The 20,570-nt window shown below is 46.5% G+C and overlaps 9 non-coding genes and 1 pseudogene across 9 annotated transcripts; all 10 read right to left on the bottom strand.

Annotated features, from left to right (window-relative positions):
* Positions 1–247: 247 nt before the first annotated feature.
* On the bottom strand, positions 248–438 carry LOC130299728 (U2 spliceosomal RNA). Its single transcript, XR_008850814.1, has one exon. It is a non-coding gene; the product is annotated as a U2 spliceosomal RNA (small nuclear RNA).
* Positions 439–2,524: 2,086 nt separating this feature from the next.
* LOC130299727 (U2 spliceosomal RNA) lies at positions 2,525–2,715 on the bottom strand. The gene has a single exon (XR_008850813.1). It is a non-coding gene; the product is annotated as a U2 spliceosomal RNA (small nuclear RNA).
* A 2,092-nt stretch (positions 2,716–4,807) lies between these two features.
* On the bottom strand, positions 4,808–4,998 carry LOC130299726 (U2 spliceosomal RNA). The gene has a single exon (XR_008850812.1). It is a non-coding gene; the product is annotated as a U2 spliceosomal RNA (small nuclear RNA).
* Positions 4,999–7,082: 2,084 nt separating this feature from the next.
* On the bottom strand, positions 7,083–7,273 carry LOC130299725 (U2 spliceosomal RNA). The gene has a single exon (XR_008850811.1). It is a non-coding gene; the product is annotated as a U2 spliceosomal RNA (small nuclear RNA).
* Positions 7,274–9,356: 2,083 nt separating this feature from the next.
* Positions 9,357–9,547, bottom strand: LOC130299723 (U2 spliceosomal RNA). Its single transcript, XR_008850809.1, has one exon. It is a non-coding gene; the product is annotated as a U2 spliceosomal RNA (small nuclear RNA).
* A 2,089-nt stretch (positions 9,548–11,636) lies between these two features.
* Positions 11,637–11,827, bottom strand: LOC130299722 (U2 spliceosomal RNA). The gene has a single exon (XR_008850808.1). It is a non-coding gene; the product is annotated as a U2 spliceosomal RNA (small nuclear RNA).
* Positions 11,828–13,917: 2,090 nt separating this feature from the next.
* Positions 13,918–14,108, bottom strand: LOC130299721 (U2 spliceosomal RNA). Its single transcript, XR_008850807.1, has one exon. It is a non-coding gene; the product is annotated as a U2 spliceosomal RNA (small nuclear RNA).
* A 2,104-nt stretch (positions 14,109–16,212) lies between these two features.
* On the bottom strand, positions 16,213–16,397 carry LOC130299737 (U2 spliceosomal RNA). The gene has a single exon (XR_008850822.1). It is a non-coding gene; the product is annotated as a U2 spliceosomal RNA (small nuclear RNA).
* Positions 16,398–17,089: 692 nt separating this feature from the next.
* On the bottom strand, positions 17,090–17,249 carry LOC130299687 (U2 spliceosomal RNA; annotated as a pseudogene).
* Positions 17,250–19,319: 2,070 nt separating this feature from the next.
* Positions 19,320–19,510, bottom strand: LOC130299729 (U2 spliceosomal RNA). The gene has a single exon (XR_008850815.1). It is a non-coding gene; the product is annotated as a U2 spliceosomal RNA (small nuclear RNA).
* Positions 19,511–20,570: the final 1,060 nt, after the last annotated feature.

Below are 20,570 nucleotides of genomic sequence, written 5' to 3'. Positions count from 1 at the left end.
CACAGGTGTGCTGGCTACTCAAATGATCCAATTAAGGAGGCCATTTAGTCAGCAGCAGCAGAAGTCCTGTGCCTGGACGCTCCAACAGGGGCCAGACACAAGCAGAAGCAGAAGCAGCAGAAGCAGCAGCAGCACCACCTTTTGTTTTTTGGCTGCAGCAGCAGCAAGGCCCACAGGGCTGGCTAGCTGGCTAGCCAGCAAGCAGGTAGCAATGAAAGTAGGAATCTTTCTTTTTAACCCTGTAAGGGGGTGGTGCACTGTACCCGAAGATACTGCCATATCGGGTCAATGCATAGGGCGACGGAAGCAAGCTTCGAAATCGGCCCCCGTTCTCAAAAATCCATTTAATATATGGTCCCCAGATAGGGGACGTATCAGATATTAAACTGATAAGAACAGATACTACACTTGATCTTAGCCAAAAGGCCGAGAAGCGATAACCGTGAAAGGGGCGGGCCCAACAAGGTCCCCTTCATGGGCACTATCACTGCTTGCTGTCAGGGAGGCTGCCAGACAATTTTCCATGCACACTCTGGGCTGGGGGGCAGTCAACCACCAGTACACACAGCAGAACCTAAACCCATACCATTATTGCTAAGCAGCAAGACAGGGGCCCATTGCACTCCCACGGGGCCTTTTTAAATGCAATCCATAACCCGGATTTGCCAGGAACCCTTCTTACTCCTCCTACTTGCATGTGACACTGGGCTTAGGATCTGCATAGGAAACACACACACAAGCACACACCTACCTTTGTTGCCTGCAGATGCCTCCTTGGCTGTCCCCAAACGGTATCAAACCAACACCCACGGGAAGCTGTAAGCATAGAGGACATGCCTGCACCCCATTGGACTTACCTGTGTGGGTTAAATCCGGGTTATTTGACAACCTATGGCGGTGATGGTTCTGCTCAGGCAGAGCAGTGCTGATGCTCCTCATAAAGCTGTCGCTGCTGTGAAGGTTCTAGGTGACATCACAAATCCCTATGGTTACATACACAACAAAGCTGGGTTGTTGTTGTTTACACTCTGCAAGGCCTGTGGAAGTGAGTGACATCATAGCACTGTAGTTCTGAGGGTTCTAGATGGATGCAACAATCTCCTGTTGCTTCTATGAAGGCCGTAATAGACGACATCACCAAACAGCTCCATAGTCACATACACAGCAAAGGAGAGATGTTGTTTACACCTAGTGATGTCAGTGGTATTGAGTGACATCACAGCACAGTGCTAAGGCTCCTGGGCCTGGACACAGCAGCGGCTGCAATATCTCAACGGAGAATACGTTTATATCTATGTGTGTGTGTGCGCATATATATATATATATATATATATATATATATATATATTTCTCCGCCGAAATCACTTTTAAACCCATTTCCACCTTTTTTTCCCTTCTCTTCCTCTTACTTTTTTTTCACGTTTTTTTACGTTTTTCTCCTTTTCGCCTCTTTTCTGGGCGTATTATTCTTCTTTTTCTTCTTTTTTTTCGTCTAATGCATACCCCATCAGTGCAGCAATGCTTATTCAATACCGCCAGCAGATGGAGACACTGGGGGATAATTTTCTAAGGATTTATACTGATTTTTCCTGTCTGAATTTGTCGCACAGAAAGTTGCAGGCCAAATATGTGTGACATTTCTGCGACTTTAGCTTCTAGAGCATTTTTACAACATTATACATAGGTGCTGAATACATAAAAAGCGACTGTTCAGCGACAGACAAGTCGCATCGGCTGAAAGTAGGCCAGAATGTCAGTCCATGTTGGAGCAGGTTTAGATACAGTCTAAAGCATAGATCTCAAAGTCTGTGCACAGAATTTAGCAAGGGCCTCGCACCTTCTGATGCATCAGGTAGGTGCACAATAGCATAGCCTAACCCTCTGTACTTTGGTCTATATTGATGCGGGACATAGACAGCCAGCTGATGACCAATCCATTAGTGCAATGGATGGCTGGAAGCATTTGTCTTTGCCTTTGCAATACCACAGAAGCAATGCATGGTCAATGTACAGCAATGACACACCTGTGTGAACAGCCAGGAGACCCCCCCCCCCCCCCCCATGTTATGTTACATAGTTACATAGTTAGTACGGTCGAAAAAAGACATATGTCCATCAAGTTCAACCAGGGAATTAAGGGGTAGGGGTGTGGCGCGATATTGGGGAAGGGATGAGATTTTATATTTCTTCATAAGCATTAATCTTATTTTGTCAATTAGGAACATTCAGCACCCACCCGCTATCAAGGCAGCTGCCTATCATGTCATGCCCTACCTGCACAGGTGTGCTGGCTACTCAAATGATCCAATTAAGGAGGCCATTTAGTCAGCAGCAGCAGAAGTCCTGTGCCTGGACGCTCCAACAGGGGCCAGACACAAGCAGAAGCAGAAGCAGCAGAAGCAGCAGCAGCACCACCTTTTGTTTTTTGGCTGCAGCAGCAGCAAGGCCCACAGGGCTGGCTAGCTGGCTAGCCAGCAAGCAGGTAGCAATGAAAGTAGGAATCTTTCTTTTTAACCCTGTAAGGGGGTGGTGCACTGTACCCGAAGATACTGCCATATCGGGTCAATGCATAGGGCGACGGAAGCAAGCTTCGAAATCGGCCCCCGTTCTCAAAAATCCATTTAATATATGGTCCCCAGATAGGGGACGTATCAGATATTAAACTGATAAGAACAGATACTACACTTGATCTTAGCCAAAAGGCCGAGAAGCGATAACCGTGAAAGGGGCGGGCCCAACAAGGTCCCCTTCATGGGCACTATCACTGCTTGCTGTCAGGGAGGCTGCCAGACAATTTTCCATGCACACTCTGGGCTGGGGGGCAGTCAACCACCAGTACACACAGCAGAACCTAAACCCATACCATTATTGCTAAGCAGCAAGACAGGGGCCCATTGCACTCCCACGGGGCCTTTTTAAATGCAATCCATAACCCGGATTTGCCAGGAACCCTTCTTACTCCTCCTACTTGCATGTGACACTGGGCTTAGGATCTGCATAGGAAACACACACACAAGCACACACCTACCTTTGTTGCCTGCAGATGCCTCCTTGGCTGTCCCCAAACGGTATCAAACCAACACCCACGGGAAGCTGTAAGCATAGAGGACATGCCTGCACCCCATTGGACTTACCTGTGTGGGTTAAATCCGGGTTATTTGACAACCTATGGCGGTGATGGTTCTGCTCAGGCAGAGCAGTGCTGGTGCTCCTCATAAAGCTGTCGCTGCTGTGAAGGTTCTAGGTGACATCACAAATCCCTATGGTTACATACACAACAAAGCTGGGTTGTTGTTGTTTACACTCTGCAAGGCCTGTGGAAGTGAGTGACATCATAGCACTGTAGTTCTGAGGGTTCAAGATGGATGCAACAATCTCCTGTTGCTTCTATGAAGGCCGTAATAGACGACATCACCAAACAGCTCCATAGTCACATACACAGCAAAGGAGAGATGTTGTTTACACCTAGTGATGTCAGTGGTATTGAGTGACATCACAGCACAGTGCTAAGGCTCCTGGGCCTGGACACAGCAGCGGCTGCAATATCTCAACGGAGAATACGTTTATATCTATGTGTGTGTGTGCGCATATATATATATATATATATATATATATATATATATATATATATTTCTCCGCCGAAATCACTTTTAAACCCATTTCCACCTTTTTTTCCCTTCTCTTCCTCTTACTTTTTTTTCACGTTTTTTTACGTTTTTCTCCTTTTCGCCTCTTTTCTGGGCGTATTATTCTTCTTTTTCTTCTTTTTTTTCGTCTAATGCATACCCCATCAGTGCAGCAATGCTTATTCAATACCGCCAGCAGATGGAGACACTGGGGGATAATTTTCTAAGGATTTATACTGATTTTTCCTGTCTGAATTTGTCGCACAGAAAGTTGCAGGCCAAATATGTGTGACATTTCTGCGACTTTAGCTTCTAGAGCATTTTTACAACATTATACATAGGTGCTGAATACATAAAAAGCGACTGTTCAGCGACAGACAAGTCGCATCGGCTGAAAGTAGGCCAGAATGTCAGTCCATGTTGGAGCAGGTTTAGATACAGTCTAAAGCATAGATCTCAAAGTCTGTGCACAGAATTTAGCAAGGGCCTCGCACCTTCTGATGCATCAGGTAGGTGCACAATAGCATAGCCTAACCCTCTGTACTTTGGTCTATATTGATGCGGGACATAGACAGCCAGCTGATGACCAATCCATTAGTGCAATGGATGGCTGGAAGCATTTGTCTTTGCCTTTGCAATACCACAGAAGCAATGCATGGTCAATGTACAGCAATGACACACCTGTGTGAACAGCCAGGAGACCCCCCCCCCCCCCCCCATGTTATGTTACATAGTTACATAGTTAGTACGGTCGAAAAAAGACATATGTCCATCAAGTTCAACCAGGGAATTAAGGGGTAGGGGTGTGGCGCGATATTGGGGAAGGGATGAGATTTTATATTTCTTCATAAGCATTAATCTTATTTTGTCAATTAGGAACATTCAGCACCCACCCGCTATCAAGGCAGCTGCCTATCATGTCATGCCCTACCTGCACAGGTGTGCTGGCTACTCAAATGATCCAATTAAGGAGGCCATTTAGTCAGCAGCAGCAGAAGTCCTGTGCCTGGACGCTCCAACAGGGGCCAGACACAAGCAGAAGCAGAAGCAGCAGAAGCAGCAGCAGCACCACCTTTTGTTTTTTGGCTGCAGCAGCAGCAAGGCCCACAGGGCTGGCTAGCTGGCTAGCCAGCAAGCAGGTAGCAATGAAAGTAGGAATCTTTCTTTTTAACCCTGTAAGGGGGTGGTGCACTGTACCCGAAGATACTGCCATATCGGGTCAATGCATAGGGCGACGGAAGCAAGCTTCGAAATCGGCCCCCGTTCTCAAAAATCCATTTAATATATGGTCCCCAGATAGGGGACGTATCAGATATTAAACTGATAAGAACAGATACTACACTTGATCTTAGCCAAAAGGCCGAGAAGCGATAACCGTGAAAGGGGCGGGCCCAACAAGGTCCCCTTCATGGGCACTATCACTGCTTGCTGTCAGGGAGGCTGCCAGACAATTTTCCATGCACACTCTGGGCTGGGGGAAAGTCAACCACCAGTACACACAGCAGAACCTAAACCCATACCATTATTGCTAAGCAGCAAGACAGGGGCCCATTGCACTCCCACGGGGCCTTTTTAAATGCAATCCATAACCCGGATTTGCCAGGAACCCTTCTTACTCCTCCTACTTGCATGTGACACTGGGCTTAGGATCTGCATAGGAAACACACACACAAGCACACACCTACCTTTGTTGCCTGCAGATGCCTCCTTGGCTGTCCCCAAACGGTATCAAACCAACACCCACGGGAAGCTGTAAGCATAGAGGACATGCCTGCACCCCATTGGACTTACCTGTGTGGGTTAAATCCGGGTTATTTGACAACCTATGGCGGTGATGGTTCTGCTCAGGCAGAGCAGTGCTGATGCTCCTCATAAAGCTGTCGCTGCTGTGAAGGTTCTAGGTGACATCACAAATCCCTATGGTTACATACACAACAAAGCTGGGTTGTTGTTGTTTACACTCTGCAAGGCCTGTGGAAGTGAGTGACATCATAGCACTGTAGTTCTGAGGGTTCAAGATGGATGCAACAATCTCCTGTTGCTTCTATGAAGGCCATAATAGATGACATCACCAAACAGCTCCATAGTCACATACACAGCAAAGGAGAGATGTTGTTTACACCTAGTGATGTCAGTGGTATTGAGTGACATCACAGCACAGTGCTAAGGCTCCTGGGCCTGGACACAGCAGCGGCTGCAATATCTCAACGGAGAATACGTTTATATCTATGTGTGTGTGTGCGCATATATATATATATATATATATATATATATATATATATATATTTCTCCGCCGAAATCACTTTTAAACCCATTTCCACCTTTTTTTCCCTTCTCTTCCTCTTACTTTTTTTTCACGTTTTTTTACGTTTTTCTCCTTTTCGCCTCTTTTCTGGGCGTATTATTCTTCTTTTTCTTCTTTTTTTTCATCTAATGCATACCCCATCAGTGCAGCAATGCTTATTCAATACCGCCAGCAGATGGAGACACTGGGGGATAATTTTCTAAGGATTTATACTGATTTTTCCTGTCTGAATTTGTCGCACAGAAAGTTGCAGGCCAAATATGTGTGACATTTCTGCGACTTTAGCTTCTAGAGCATTTTTACAACATTATACATAGGTGCTGAATACATAAAAAGCGACTGTTCAGCGACAGACAAGTCGCATCGGCTGAAAGTAGGCCAGAATGTCAGTCCATGTTGGAGCAGGTTTAGATACAGTCTAAAGCATAGATCTCAAAGTCTGTGCACAGAATTTAGCAAGGGCCTCGCACCTTCTGATGCATCAGGTAGGTGCACAATAGCATAGCCTAACCCTCTGTACTTTGGTCTATATTGATGCGGGACATAGACAGCCAGCTGATGACCAATCCATTAGTGCAATGGATGGCTGGAAGCATTTGTCTTTGCCTTTGCAATACCACAGAAGCAATGCATGGTCAATGTACAGCAATGACACACCTGTGTGAACAGCCAGGAGACCCCCCCCCCCATGTTATGTTACATAGTTACATAGTTAGTACGGTCGAAAAAAGACATATGTCCATCAAGTTCAACCAGGGAATTAAGGGGTAGGGGTGTGGCGCGATATTGGGGAAGGGATGAGATTTTATATTTCTTCATAAGCATTAATCTTATTTTGTCAATTAGGAACATTCAGCACCCACCCGCTATCAAGGCAGCTGCCTATCATGTCATGCCCTACCTGCACAGGTGTGCTGGCTACTCAAATGATCCAATTAAGGAGGCCATTTAGTCAGCAGCAGCAGAAGTCCTGTGCCTGGACGCTCCAACAGGGGCCAGACACAAGCAGAAGCAGAAGCAGCAGAAGCAGCAGCAGCACCACCTTTTGTTTTTTGGCTGCAGCAGCAGCAAGGCCCACAGGGCTGGCTAGCTGGCTAGCCAGCAAGCAGGTAGCAATGAAAGTAGGAATCTTTCTTTTTAACCCTGTAAGGGGGTGGTGCACTGTACCCGAAGATACTGCCATATCGGGTCAATGCATAGGGCGACGGAAGCAAGCTTCGAAATCGGCCCCCGTTCTCAAAAATCCATTTAATATATGGTCCCCAGATAGGGGACGTATCAGATATTAAACTGATAAGAACAGATACTACACTTGATCTTAGCCAAAAGGCCGAGAAGCGATAACCGTGAAAGGGGCGGGCCCAACAAGGTCCCCTTCATGGGCACTATCACTGCTTGCTGTCAGGGAGGCTGCCAGACAATTTTCCATGCACACTCTGGGCTGGGGGGCAGTCAACCACCAGTACACACAGCAGAACCTAAACCCATACCATTATTGCTAAGCAGCAAGACAGGGGCCCATTGCACTCCCACGGGGCCTTTTTAAATGCAATCCATAACCCGGATTTGCCAGGAACCCTTCTTACTCCTCCTACTTGCATGTGACACTGGGCTTAGGATCTGCATAGGAAACACACACACAAGCACACACCTACCTTTGTTGCCTGCAGATGCCTCCTTGGCTGTCCCCAAACGGTATCAAACCAACACCCACGGGAAGCTGTAAGCATAGAGGACATGCCTGCACCCCATTGGACTTACCTGTGTGGGTTAAATCCGGGTTATTTGACAACCTATGGCGGTGATGGTTCTGCTCAGGCAGAGCAGTGCTGATGCTCCTCATAAAGCTGTCGCTGCTGTGAAGGTTCTAGGTGACATCACAATCCCTATGGTTACATACACAACAAAGCTGGGTTGTTGTTGTTTACACTCTGCAAGGCCTGTGGAAGTGAGTGACATCATAGCACTGTAGTTCTGAGGGTTCAAGATGGATGCAACAATCTCCTGTTGCTTCTATGAAGGCCGTAATAGACGACATCACCAAACAGCTCCATAGTCACATACACAGCAAAGGAGAGATGTTGTTTACACCTAGTGATGTCAGTGGTATTGAGTGACATCACAGCACAGTGCTAAGGCTCCTGGGCCTGGACACAGCAGCGGCTGCAATATCTCAACGGAGAATACGTTTATATCTATGTGTGTGTGTGCGCATATATATATATATATATATATATATATATATATATATTTCTCCGCCGAAATCACTTTTAAACCCATTTCCACCTTTTTTTCCCTTCTCTTCCTCTTACTTTTTTTTCACGTTTTTTTACGTTTTTCTCCTTTTCGCCTCTTTTCTGGGCGTATTATTCTTCTTTTTCTTCTTTTTTTTCGTCTAATGCATACCCCATCAGTGCAGCAATGCTTATTCAATACCGCCAGCAGATGGAGACACTGGGGGATAATTTTCTAAGGATTTATACTGATTTTTTCCTGTCTGAATTTGTCGCACAGAAAGTTGCAGGCCAAATATGTGTGACATTTCTGCGACTTTAGCTTCTAGAGCATTTTTACAACATTATACATAGGTGCTGAATACATAAAAAGCGACTGTTCAGCGACAGACAAGTCGCATCGGCTGAAAGTAGGCCAGAATGTCAGTCCATGTTGGAGCAGGTTTAGATACAGTCTAAAGCATAGATCTCAAAGTCTGTGCACAGAATTTAGCAAGGGCCTCGCACCTTCTGATGCATCAGGTAGGTGCACAATAGCATAGCCTAACCCTCTGTACTTTGGTCTATATTGATGCGGGACATAGACAGCCAGCTGATGACCAATCCATTAGTGCAATGGATGGCTGGAAGCATTTGTCTTTGCCTTTGCAATACCACAGAAGCAATGCATGGTCAATGTACAGCAATGACACACCTGTGTGAACAGCCAGGAGACCCCCCCCCCCCCCATGTTATGTTACATAGTTACATAGTTAGTACGGTCGAAAAAAGACATATGTCCATCAAGTTCAACCAGGGAATTAAGGGGTAGGGGTGTGGCGCGATATTGGGGAAGGGATGAGATTTTATATTTCTTCATAAGCATTAATCTTATTTTGTCAATTAGGAACATTCAGCACCCACCCGCTATCAAGGCAGCTGCCTATCATGTCATGCCCTACCTGCACAGGTGTGCTGGCTACTCAAATGATCCAATTAAGGAGGCCATTTAGTCAGCAGCAGCAGAAGTCCTGTGCCTGGACGCTCCAACAGGGGCCAGACACAAGCAGAAGCAGAAGCAGCAGAAGCAGCAGCAGCACCACCTTTTGTTTTTTGGCTGCAGCAGCAGCAAGGCCCACAGGGCTGGCTAGCTGGCTAGCCAGCAAGCAGGTAGCAATGAAAGTAGGAATCTTTCTTTTTAACCCTGTAAGGGGGTGGTGCACTGTACCCGAAGATACTGCCATATCGGGTCAATGCATAGGGCGACGGAAGCAAGCTTCGAAATCGGCCCCCGTTCTCAAAAATCCATTTAATATATGGTCCCCAGATAGGGGACGTATCAGATATTAAACTGATAAGAACAGATACTACACTTGATCTTAGCCAAAAGGCCGAGAAGCGATAACCGTGAAAGGGGCGGGCCCAACAAGGTCCCCTTCATGGGCACTATCACTGCTTGCTGTCAGGGAGGCTGCCAGACAATTTTCCATGCACACTCTGGGCTGGGGGGCAGTCAACCACCAGTACACACAGCAGAACCTAAACCCATACCATTATTGCTAAGCAGCAAGACAGGGGCCCATTGCACTCCCACGGGGCCTTTTTAAATGCAATCCATAACCCGGATTTGCCAGGAACCCTTCTTACTCCTCCTACTTGCATGTGACACTGGGCTTAGGATCTGCATAGGAAACACACACACAAGCACACACCTACCTTTGTTGCCTGCAGATGCCTCCTTGGCTGTCCCCAAACGGTATCAAACCAACACCCACGGGAAGCTGTAAGCATAGAGGACATGCCTGCACCCCATTGGACTTACCTGTGTGGGTTAAATCCGGGTTATTTGACAACCTATGGCGGTGATGGTTCTGCTCAGGCAGAGCAGTGCTGATGCTCCTCATAAAGCTGTCGCTGCTGTGAAGGTTCTAGGTGACATCACAAATCCCTATGGTTACATACACAACAAAGCTGGGTTGTTGTTGTTTACACTCTGCAAGGCCTGTGGAAGTGAGTGACATCATAGCACTGTAGTTCTGAGGGTTCAAGATGGATGCAACAATCTCCTGTTGCTTCTATGAAGGCCGTAATAGACGACATCACCAAACAGCTCCATAGTCACATACACAGCAAAGGAGAGATGTTGTTTACACCTAGTGATGTCAGTGGTATTGAGTGACATCACAGCACAGTGCTAAGGCTCCTGGGCCTGGACACAGCAGCGGCTGCAATATCTCAACGGAGAATACGTTTATATCTATGTGTGTGTGTGCGCATATATATATATATATATATATATATATATATATATATATTTCTCCGCCGAAATCACTTTTAAACCCATTTCCACCTTTTTTTCCCTTCTCTTCCTCTTACTTTTTTTTCACGTTTTTTTACGTTTTTCTCCTTTTCGCCTCTTTTCTGGGCGTATTATTCTTCTTTTTCTTCTTTTTTTTCGTCTAATGCATACCCCATCAGTGCAGCAATGCTTATTCAATACCGCCAGCAGATGGAGACACTGGGGGATAATTTTCTAAGGATTTATACTGATTTTTCCTGTCTGAATTTGTCGCACAGAAAGTTGCAGGCCAAATATGTGTGACATTTCTGCGACTTTAGCTTCTAGAGCATTTTTACAACATTATACATAGGTGCTGAATACATAAAAAGCGACTGTTCAGCGACAGACAAGTCGCATCGGCTGAAAGTAGGCCAGAATGTCAGTCCATGTTGGAGCAGGTTTAGATACAGTCTAAAGCATAGATCTCAAAGTCTGTGCACAGAATTTAGCAAGGGCCTCGCACCTTCTGATGCATCAGGTAGGTGCACAATAGCATAGCCTAACCCTCTGTACTTTGGTCTATATTGATGCGGGACATAGACAGCCAGCTGATGACCAATCCATTAGTGCAATGGATGGCTGGAAGCATTTGTCTTTGCCTTTGCAATACCACAGAAGCAATGCATGGTCAATGTACAGCAATGACACACCTGTGTGAACAGCCAGGAGACCCCCCCCCCCCCCCCCCATGTTATGTTACATAGTTACATAGTTAGTACGGTCGAAAAAAGACATATGTCCATCAAGTTCAACCAGGGAATTAAGGGGTAGGGGTGTGGCGCGATATTGGGGAAGGGATGAGATTTTATATTTCTTCATAAGCATTAATCTTATTTTGTCAATTAGGAACATTCAGCACCCACCCGCTATCAAGGCAGCTGCCTATCATGTCATGCCCTACCTGCACAGGTGTGCTGGCTACTCAAATGATCCAATTAAGGAGGCCATTTAGTCAGCAGCAGCAGAAGTCCTGTGCCTGGACGCTCCAACAGGGGCCAGACACAAGCAGAAGCAGAAGCAGCAGAAGCAGCAGCAGCACCACCTTTTGTTTTTTGGCTGCAGCAGCAGCAAGGCCCACAGGGCTGGCTAGCTGGCTAGCCAGCAAGCAGGTAGCAATGAAAGTAGGAATCTTTCTTTTTAACCCTGTAAGGGGGTGGTGCACTGTACCCGAAGATACTGCCATATCGGGTCAATGCATAGGGCGACGGAAGCAAGCTTCGAAATCGGCCCCCGTTCTCAAAAATCCATTTAATATATGGTCCCCAGATAGGGGACGTATCAGATATTAAACTGATAAGAACAGATACTACACTTGATCTTAGCCAAAAGGCCGAGAAGCGATAACCGTGAAAGGGGCGGGCCCAACAAGGTCCCCTTCATGGGCACTATCACTGCTTGCTGTCAGGGAGGCTGCCAGACAATTTTCCATGCACACTCTGGGCTGGGGGAAAGTCAACCACCAGTACACACAGCAGAACCTAAACCCATACCATTATTGCTAAGCAGCAAGACAGGGGCCCATTGCACTCCCACGGGGCCTTTTTAAATGCAATCCATAACCCGGATTTGCCAGGAACCCTTCTTACTCCTCCTACTTGCATGTGACACTGGGCTTAGGATCTGCATAGGAAACACACACACAAGCACACACCTACCTTTGTTGCCTGCAGATGCCTCCTTGGCTGTCCCCAAACGGTATCAAACCAACACCCACGGGAAGCTGTAAGCATAGAGGACATGCCTGCACCCCATTGGACTTACCTGTGTGGGTTAAATCCGGGTTATTTGACAACCTATGGCGGTGATGGTTCTGCTCAGGCAGAGCAGTGCTGATGCTCCTCATAAAGCTGTCGCTGCTGTGAAGGTTCTAGGTGACATCACAAATCCCTATGGTTACATACACAACAAAGCTGGGTTGTTGTTGTTTACACTCTGCAAGGCCTGTGGAAGTGAGTGACATCATAGCACTGTAGTTCTGAGGGTTCAAGATGGATGCAACAATCTCCTGTTGCTTCTATGAAGGCCATAATAGATGACATCACCAAACAGCTCCATAGTCACATACACAGCAAAGGAGAGATGTTGTTTACACCTAGTGATGTCAGTGGTATTGAGTGACATCACAGCACAGTGCTAAGGCTCCTGGGCCTGGACACAGCAGCGGCTGCAATATCTCAACGGAGAATACGTTTATATCTATGTGTGTGTGTGCGCATATATATATATATATATATATATATATATATATATATATATATATTTCTCCGCCGAAATCACTTTTAAACCCATTTCCACCTTTTTTTCCCTTCTCTTCCTCTTACTTTTTTTTCACGTTTTTTTACGTTTTTCTCCTTTTCGCCTCTTTTCTGGGCGTATTATTCTTCTTTTTCTTCTTTTTTTTCATCTAATGCATACCCCATCAGTGCAGCAATGCTTATTCAATACCGCCAGCAGATGGAGACACTGGGGGGATAATTTTCTAAGGATTTATACTGATTTTTCCTGTCTGAATTTGTCGCACAGAAAGTTGCAGGCCAAATATGTGTGACATTTCTGCGACTTTAGCTTCTAGAGCATTTTTACAACATTATACATAGGTGCTGAATACATAAAAAGCGACCTGTTCAGCGACAGACAAGTCGCATCGGCTGAAAGTAGGCCAGAATGTCAGTCCATGTTGGAGCAGGTTTAGATACAGTCTAAAGCATAGATCTCAAAGTCTGTGCACAGAATTTAGCAAGGGGCCTCGCACCTTCTGATGCATCAGGTAGGTGCACAATAGCATAGCCTAACCCTCTGTACTTTGGTCTATATTGATGCGGGACATAGACAGCCAGCTGATGACCAATCCATTAGTGCAATGGATGGCTGGAAGCATTTGTCTTTGCCTTTGCAATACCACAGAAGCAATGCATGGTCAATGTACAGCAATGACACACCTGTGTGAACAGCCAGGAGACCCCCCCCCCCATGTTATGTTACATAGTTACATAGTTAGTACGGTCGAAAAAAGACATATGTCCATCAAGTTCAACCAGGGAATTAAGGGGTAGGGTGTGGCGCGATATTGGGGAAGGGATGAGATTTTATATTTCTTCATAAGCATTAATCTTATTTTGTCAATTAGGAACATTCAGCACCCACCCGCTATCAAGGCAGCTGCCTATCATGTCATGCCCTACCTGCACAGGTGTGCTGGCTACTCAAATGATCCAATTAAGGAGGCCATTTAGTCAGCAGCAGCAGAAGTCCTGTGCCTGGACGCTCCAACAGGGGCCAGACACAAGCAGAAGCAGAAGCAGCAGAAGCAGCAGCAGCACCACCTTTTGTTTTTTGGCTGCAGCAGCAGCAAGGCCCACAGGGCTGGCTAGCTGGCTAGCCAGCAAGCAGGTAGCAATGAAAGTAGGAATCTTTCTTTTTAACCCTGTAAGGGGGTGGTGCACTGTACCCGAAGATACTGCCATATCGGGTCAATGCATAGGGCGACGGAAGCAAGCTTCGAAATCGGCCCCCGTTCTCAAAAATCCATTTAATATATGGTCCCCAGATAGGGGACGTATCAGATATTAAACTGATAAGAACAGATACTACACTTGATCTTAGCCAAAAGGCCGAGAAGCGATAACCGTGAAAGGGGCGGGCCCAACAAGGTCCCCTTCATGGGCACTATCACTGCTTGCTGTCAGGGAGGCTGCCAGACAATTTTCCATGCACACTCTGGGCTGGGGGGCAGTCAACCACCAGTACACACAGCAGAACCTAAACCCATACCATTATTGCTAAGCAGCAAGACAGGGGCCCATTGCACTCCCACGGGGCCTTTTTAAATGCAATCCATAACCCGGATTTGCCAGGAACCCTTCTTACTCCTCCTACTTGCATGTGACACTGGGCTTAGGATCTGCATAGGAAACACACACACAAGCACACACCTACCTTTGTTGCCTGCAGATGCCTCCTTGGCTGTCCCCAAACGGTATCAAACCAACACCCACGGGAAGCTGTAAGCATAGAGGACATGCCTGCACCCCATTGGACTTACCTGTGTGGGTTAAATCCGGGTTATTTGACAACCTATGGCGGTGATGGTTCTGCTCAGGCAGAGCAGTGCTGATGCTCCTCATAAAGCTGTCGCTGCTGTGAAGGTTCTAGGTGACATCACAAATCCCTATGGTTACATACACAACAAAGCTGGGTTGTTGTTGTTTACACTCTGCAAGGCCTGTGGAAGTGAGTGACATCATAGCACTGTAGTTCTGAGGGTTCAAGATGGATGCAACAATCTCCTGTTGCTTCTATGAAGGCCGTAATAGACGACATCACCAAACAGCTCCATAGTCACATACACAGCAAAGGAGAGATGTTGTTTACACCTAGTGATGTCAGTGGTATTGAGTGACATCACAGCACAGTGCTAAGGCTCCTGGGCCTGGACACAGCAGCGGCTGCAATATCTCAACGGAGAATACGTTTATATCTATGTGTGTGTGTGCGCATATATATATATATATATATATATATATATATATATATATATATATATATATATATATATTTCTCCGCCGAAATCACTTTTAAACCCATTTCCACCTTTTTTCCCTTCTCTTCCTCTTACTTTTTTTTCAAGTTTTTTTACGTTTTTCTCCTTTTCGCCTCTTTTCTGGGCGTATTATTCTTCTTTTTCTTCTTTTTTTTCGTCTAATGCATACCCCATCAGTGCAGCAATGCTTATTCAATACCGCCAGCAGATGGAGACACTGGGGGATAATTTTCTAAGCATTTATACTGATTTTTCCTGTCTGAATTTGTCGCACAGAAAGTTGCAGGCCAAATATGTGTGACATTTCTGCGACTTTAGCTTCTAGAGCATTTTTACAACATTATACATAGGTGCTGAATACATAAAAAGCGACTGTTCAGCGACAGACAAGTCGCATCGGCTGAAAGTAGGCCAGAATGTCAGTCCATGTTGGAGCAGGTTTAGATACAGTCTAAAGCATAGATCTCAAAGTCTGTGCACAGAATTTAGCAAGGGCCTCGCACCTTCTGATGCATCAGGTAGGTGCACAATAGCATAGCCTAACCCTCTGTACTTTGGTCTATATTGATGCGGGACATAGACAGCCAGCTGATGACCAATCCATTAGTGCAATGGATGGCTGGAAGCATTTGTCTTTGCCTTTGCAATACCACAGAAGCAATGCATGGTCAATGTACAGCAATGACACACCTGTGTGAACAGCCAGGAGACCCCCCCCCCCCCCATGTTATGTTACATAGTTACATAGTTAGTACGGTCGAAAAAAGACATATGTCCATCAAGTTCAACCAGGGAATTAAGGGGTAGGGGTGTGGCGCGATATTGGGGAAGGGATGAGATTTTATATTTCTTCATAAGCATTAATCTTATTTTGTCAATTAGGAACATTCAGCACCCACCCGCTATCAAGGCAGCTGCCTATCATGTCATGCCCTACCTGCACAGGTGTGCTGGCTACTCAAATGATCCAATTAAGGAGGCCATTTAGTCAGCAGCAGCAGAAGTCCTGTGCCTGGACGCTCCAACAGGGGCCAGACACAAGCAGAAGCAGAAGCAGCAGAAGCAGCAGCAGCACCACCTTTTGTTTTTTGGCTGCAGCAGCAGCAAGGCCCACAGGGCTGGCTAGCTGGCTAGCCAGCAAGCAGGTAGCAATGAAAGTAGGAATCTTTCTTTTTAACCCTGTAAGGGGGTGGTGCACTGTACCCGAAGATACTGCCATATCGGGTCAATGCATAGGGCGACGGAAGCAAGCTTCGAAATCGGCCCCCGTTCTCAAAAATCCATTTAATATATGGTCCCCAGATAGGGGACGTATCAGATATTAAACTGATAAGAACAGATTTTTTTTTTTTTTTTTTTTTTTAAAGCCGAGGAACGTGCTTTCGATTCACCCAAAGTGCAAGAAAAAGTGCAAACGTGTTACACTAAAAAAACGTGCACAAAGGATGCGGTCTATCGCAAGCCCTTCTCCGATAGGAGAGAGGCCCCCCAACAAACCTTACCCTTCGCCTCCGGACCAAAAGGTACCTGCGAGGTTCCAGGTTCGATGTCCCTTTTCGCCGAAGCTACTAGGAGACCACAAATGCTCCCGGCATCCCCCTTGGCGTTAGCCAAGGTATCTGCCCGCAGAGCCGATTACGGTAGGTACCCTGCGAAGCAGGAGTACCCGGGGTGTTTGCAGGGAGGTGCGGAACCTAATGGCCACACACACCTCCCCTAGACCGCCAGGAGGGACACCCAGAAGGGCTACCGCATCCTGACAAATCCTGTGAACACACAACACGCAAAAAGTGACACAGTGAGACAAAAAATAAATAAATAAGTGAATGTGTGCAGATATACTGCCCGGACATCCGGCCGGATCTATAAAAATTTCTCTGATCCTGGCCAGAAGGCCGGGAATCAAGAGGTGAGTGCCACAAGGTGAAGAGATTATGGTGCCCGTGCTTCAACTCAGTGAGCCTATTCTCCCAGTGAGTTTCGGCACCTCGGGGTCACCACTCCCCGAGGCACAAAAGTACCTCGGCTCTAGACCCTCTCAGCCTCATGGCGAGACCCGGAGGGAACAGGTCACATCGGGGCAGCCGTCGAGCTGATTCCTCAGAACCAGCCCCGGAAAGCCCCGGTACACCTGCATCCTCCATGCAGCACCCATCCCCACCAGCATGAAAACTGATAAGAACAGATACTACACTTGATCTTAGCCAAAAGGCCGAGAAGCGATAACCGTGAAAGGGGCGGGCCCAACAAGGTCCCCTTCATGGGCACTATCACTGCTTGCTGTCAGGGAGGCTGCCAGACAATTTTCCATGCACACTCTGGGCTGGGGGGCAGTCAACCACCAGTACACACAGCAGAACCTAAACCCATACCATTATTGCTAAGCAGCAAGACAGGGGCCCATTGCACTCCCACGGGGCCTTTTTAAATGCAATCCATAACCCGGATTTGCCAGGAACCCTTCTTACTCCTCCTACTTGCATGTGACACTGGGCTTAGGATCTGCATAGGAAACACACACACAAGCACACACCTACCTTTGTTGCCTGCAGATGCCTCCTTGGCTGTCCCCAAACGGTATCAAACCAACACCCACGGGAAGCTGTAAGCATAGAGGACATGCCTGCACCCCATTGGACTTACCTGTGTGGGTTAAATCCGGGTTATTTGACAACCTATGGCGGTGATGGTTCTGCTCAGGCAGAGCAGTGCTGATGCTCCTCATAAAGCTGTCGCTGCTGTGAAGGTTCTAGGTGACATCACAAATCCCTATGGTTACATACACAACAAAGCTGGGTTGTTGTTGTTTACACTCTGCAAGGCCTGTGGAAGTGAGTGACATCATAGCACTGTAGTTCTGAGGGTTCAAGATGGATGCAACAATCTCCTGTTGCTTCTATGAAGGCCGTAATAGACGACATCACCAAACAGCTCCATAGTCACATACACAGCAAAGGAGAGATGTTGTTTACACCTAGTGATGTCAGTGGTATTGAGTGACATCACAGCACAGTGCTAAGGCTCCTGGGCCTGGACACAGCAGCGGCTGCAATATCTCAACGGAGAATACGTTTATATCTATGTGTGTGTGTGCGCATATATATATATATATATATATATATATATATTTCTCCGCCGAAATCACTTTTAAACCCATTTCCACCTTTTTTTCCCTTCTCTTCCTCTTACTTTTTTTTCACGTTTTTTTACGTTTTTCTCCTTTTCGCCTCTTTTCTGGGCGTATTATTCTTCTTTTTCTTCTTTTTTTTCGTCTAATGCATACCCCATCAGTGCAGCAATGCTTATTCAATACCGCCAGCAGATGGAGACACTGGGGGATAATTTTCTAAGGATTTATACTGATTTTTCCTGTCTGAATTTGTCGCACAGAAAGTTGCAGGCCAAATATGTGTGACATTTCTGCGACTTTAGCTTCTAGAGCATTTTTACAACATTATACATAGGTGCTGAATACATAAAAAGCGACTGTTCAGCGACAGACAAGTCGCATCGGCTGAAAGTAGGCCAGAATGTCAGTCCATGTTGGAGCAGGTTTAGATACAGTCTAAAGCATAGATCTCAAAGTCTGTGCACAGAATTTAGCAAGGGCCTCGCACCTTCTGATGCATCAGGTAGGTGCACAATAGCATAGCCTAACCCTCTGTACTTTGGTCTATATTGATGCGGGACATAGACAGCCAGCTGATGACCAATCCATTAGTGCAATGGATGGCTGGAAGCATTTGTCTTTGCCTTTGCAATACCACAGAAGCAATGCATGGTCAATGTACAGCAATGACACACCTGTGTGAACAGCCAGGAGACCCCCCCATGTTATGTTACATAGTTACATAGTTAGTACGGTCGAAAAAAGACATATGTCCATCAAGTTCAACCAGGGAATTAAGGGGTAGGGGTGTGGCGCGATATTGGGGAAGGGATGAGATTTTATATTTCTTCATAAGCATTAATCTTATTTTGTCAATTAGGAACATTCAGCACCCACCCGCTATCAAGGCAGCTGCCTATCATGTCATGCCCTACCTGCACAGGTGTGCTGGCTACTCAAATGATCCAATTAAGGAGGCCATTTAGTCAGCAGCAGCAGAAGTCCTGTGCCTGGACGCTCCAACAGGGGCCAGACACAAGCAGAAGCAGAAGCAGCAGAAGCAGCAGCAGCACCACCTTTTGTTTTTTGGCTGCAGCAGCAGCAAGGCCCACAGGGCTGGCTAGCTGGCTAGCCAGCAAGCAGGTAGCAATGAAAGTAGGAATCTTTCTTTTTAACCCTGTAAGGGGGTGGTGCACTGTACCCGAAGATACTGCCATATCGAGTCAATGCATAGGGCGACGGAAGCAAGCTTCGAAATCGGCCCCCGTTCTCAAAAATCCATTTAATATATGGTCCCCAGATAGGGGACGTATCAGATATTAAACTGATAAGAACAGATACTACACTTGATCTTAGCCAAAAGGCCGAGAAGCGATAACCGTGAAAGGGGCGGGCCCAACAAGGTCCCCTTCATGGGCACTATCACTGCTTGCTGTCAGGGAGGCTGCCAGACAATTTTCCATGCACACTCTGGGCTGGGGGGCAGTCAACCACCAGTACACACAGCAGAACCTAAACCCATACCATTATTGCTAAGCAGCAAGACAGGGGCCCATTGCACTCCCACGGGGCCTTTTTAAATGCAATCCATAACCCGGATTTGCCAGGAACCCTTCTTACTCCTCCTACTTGCATGTGACACTGGGCTTAGGATCTGCATAGGAAACACACACACAAGCACACACCTACCTTTGTTGCCTGCAGATGCCTCCTTGGCTGTCCCCAAACGGTATCAAACCAACACCCACGGGAAGCTGTAAGCATAGAGGACATGCCTGCACCCCATTGGACTTACCTGTGTGGGTTAAATCCGGGTTATTTGACAACCTATGGCGGTGATGGTTCTGCTCAGGCAGAGCAGTGCTGATGCTCCTCATAAAGCTGTCGCTGCTGTGAAGGTTCTAGGTGACATCACAAATCCCTATGGTTACATACACAACAAAGCTGGGTTGTTGTTGTTTACACTCTGCAAGGCCTGTGGAAGTGAGTGACATCATAGCACTGTAGTTCTGAGGGTTCAAGATGGATGCAACAATCTCCTGTTGCTTCTATGAAGGCCGTAATAGACGACATCACCAAACAGCTCCATAGTCACATACACAGCAAAGGAGAGATGTTGTTTACACCTAGTGATGTCAGTGGTATTGAGTGACATCACAGCACAGTGCTAAGGCTCCTGGGCCTGGACACAGCAGCGGCTGCAATATCTCAACGGAGAATACGTTTATATCTATGTGTGTGTGTGCGCATATATATATATATATATATATATATATATATATATATATATATATATATATTTCTCCGCCGAAATCACTTTTAAACCCATTTCCACCTTTTTTTCCCTTCTCTTCCTCTTACTTTTTTTTCACGTTTTTTTACGTTTTTCTCCTTTTCGCCTCTTTTCTGGGCGTATTATTCTTCTTTTTCTTCTTT

This window comes from Hyla sarda, unplaced genomic scaffold (assembly GCF_029499605.1).
Source record: "Hyla sarda isolate aHylSar1 unplaced genomic scaffold, aHylSar1.hap1 scaffold_1061, whole genome shotgun sequence".
Lineage (NCBI taxonomy): Eukaryota > Metazoa > Chordata > Amphibia > Anura > Hylidae > Hyla > Hyla sarda.
This window is presented reverse-complemented; position numbering and strand designations above follow the sequence as displayed.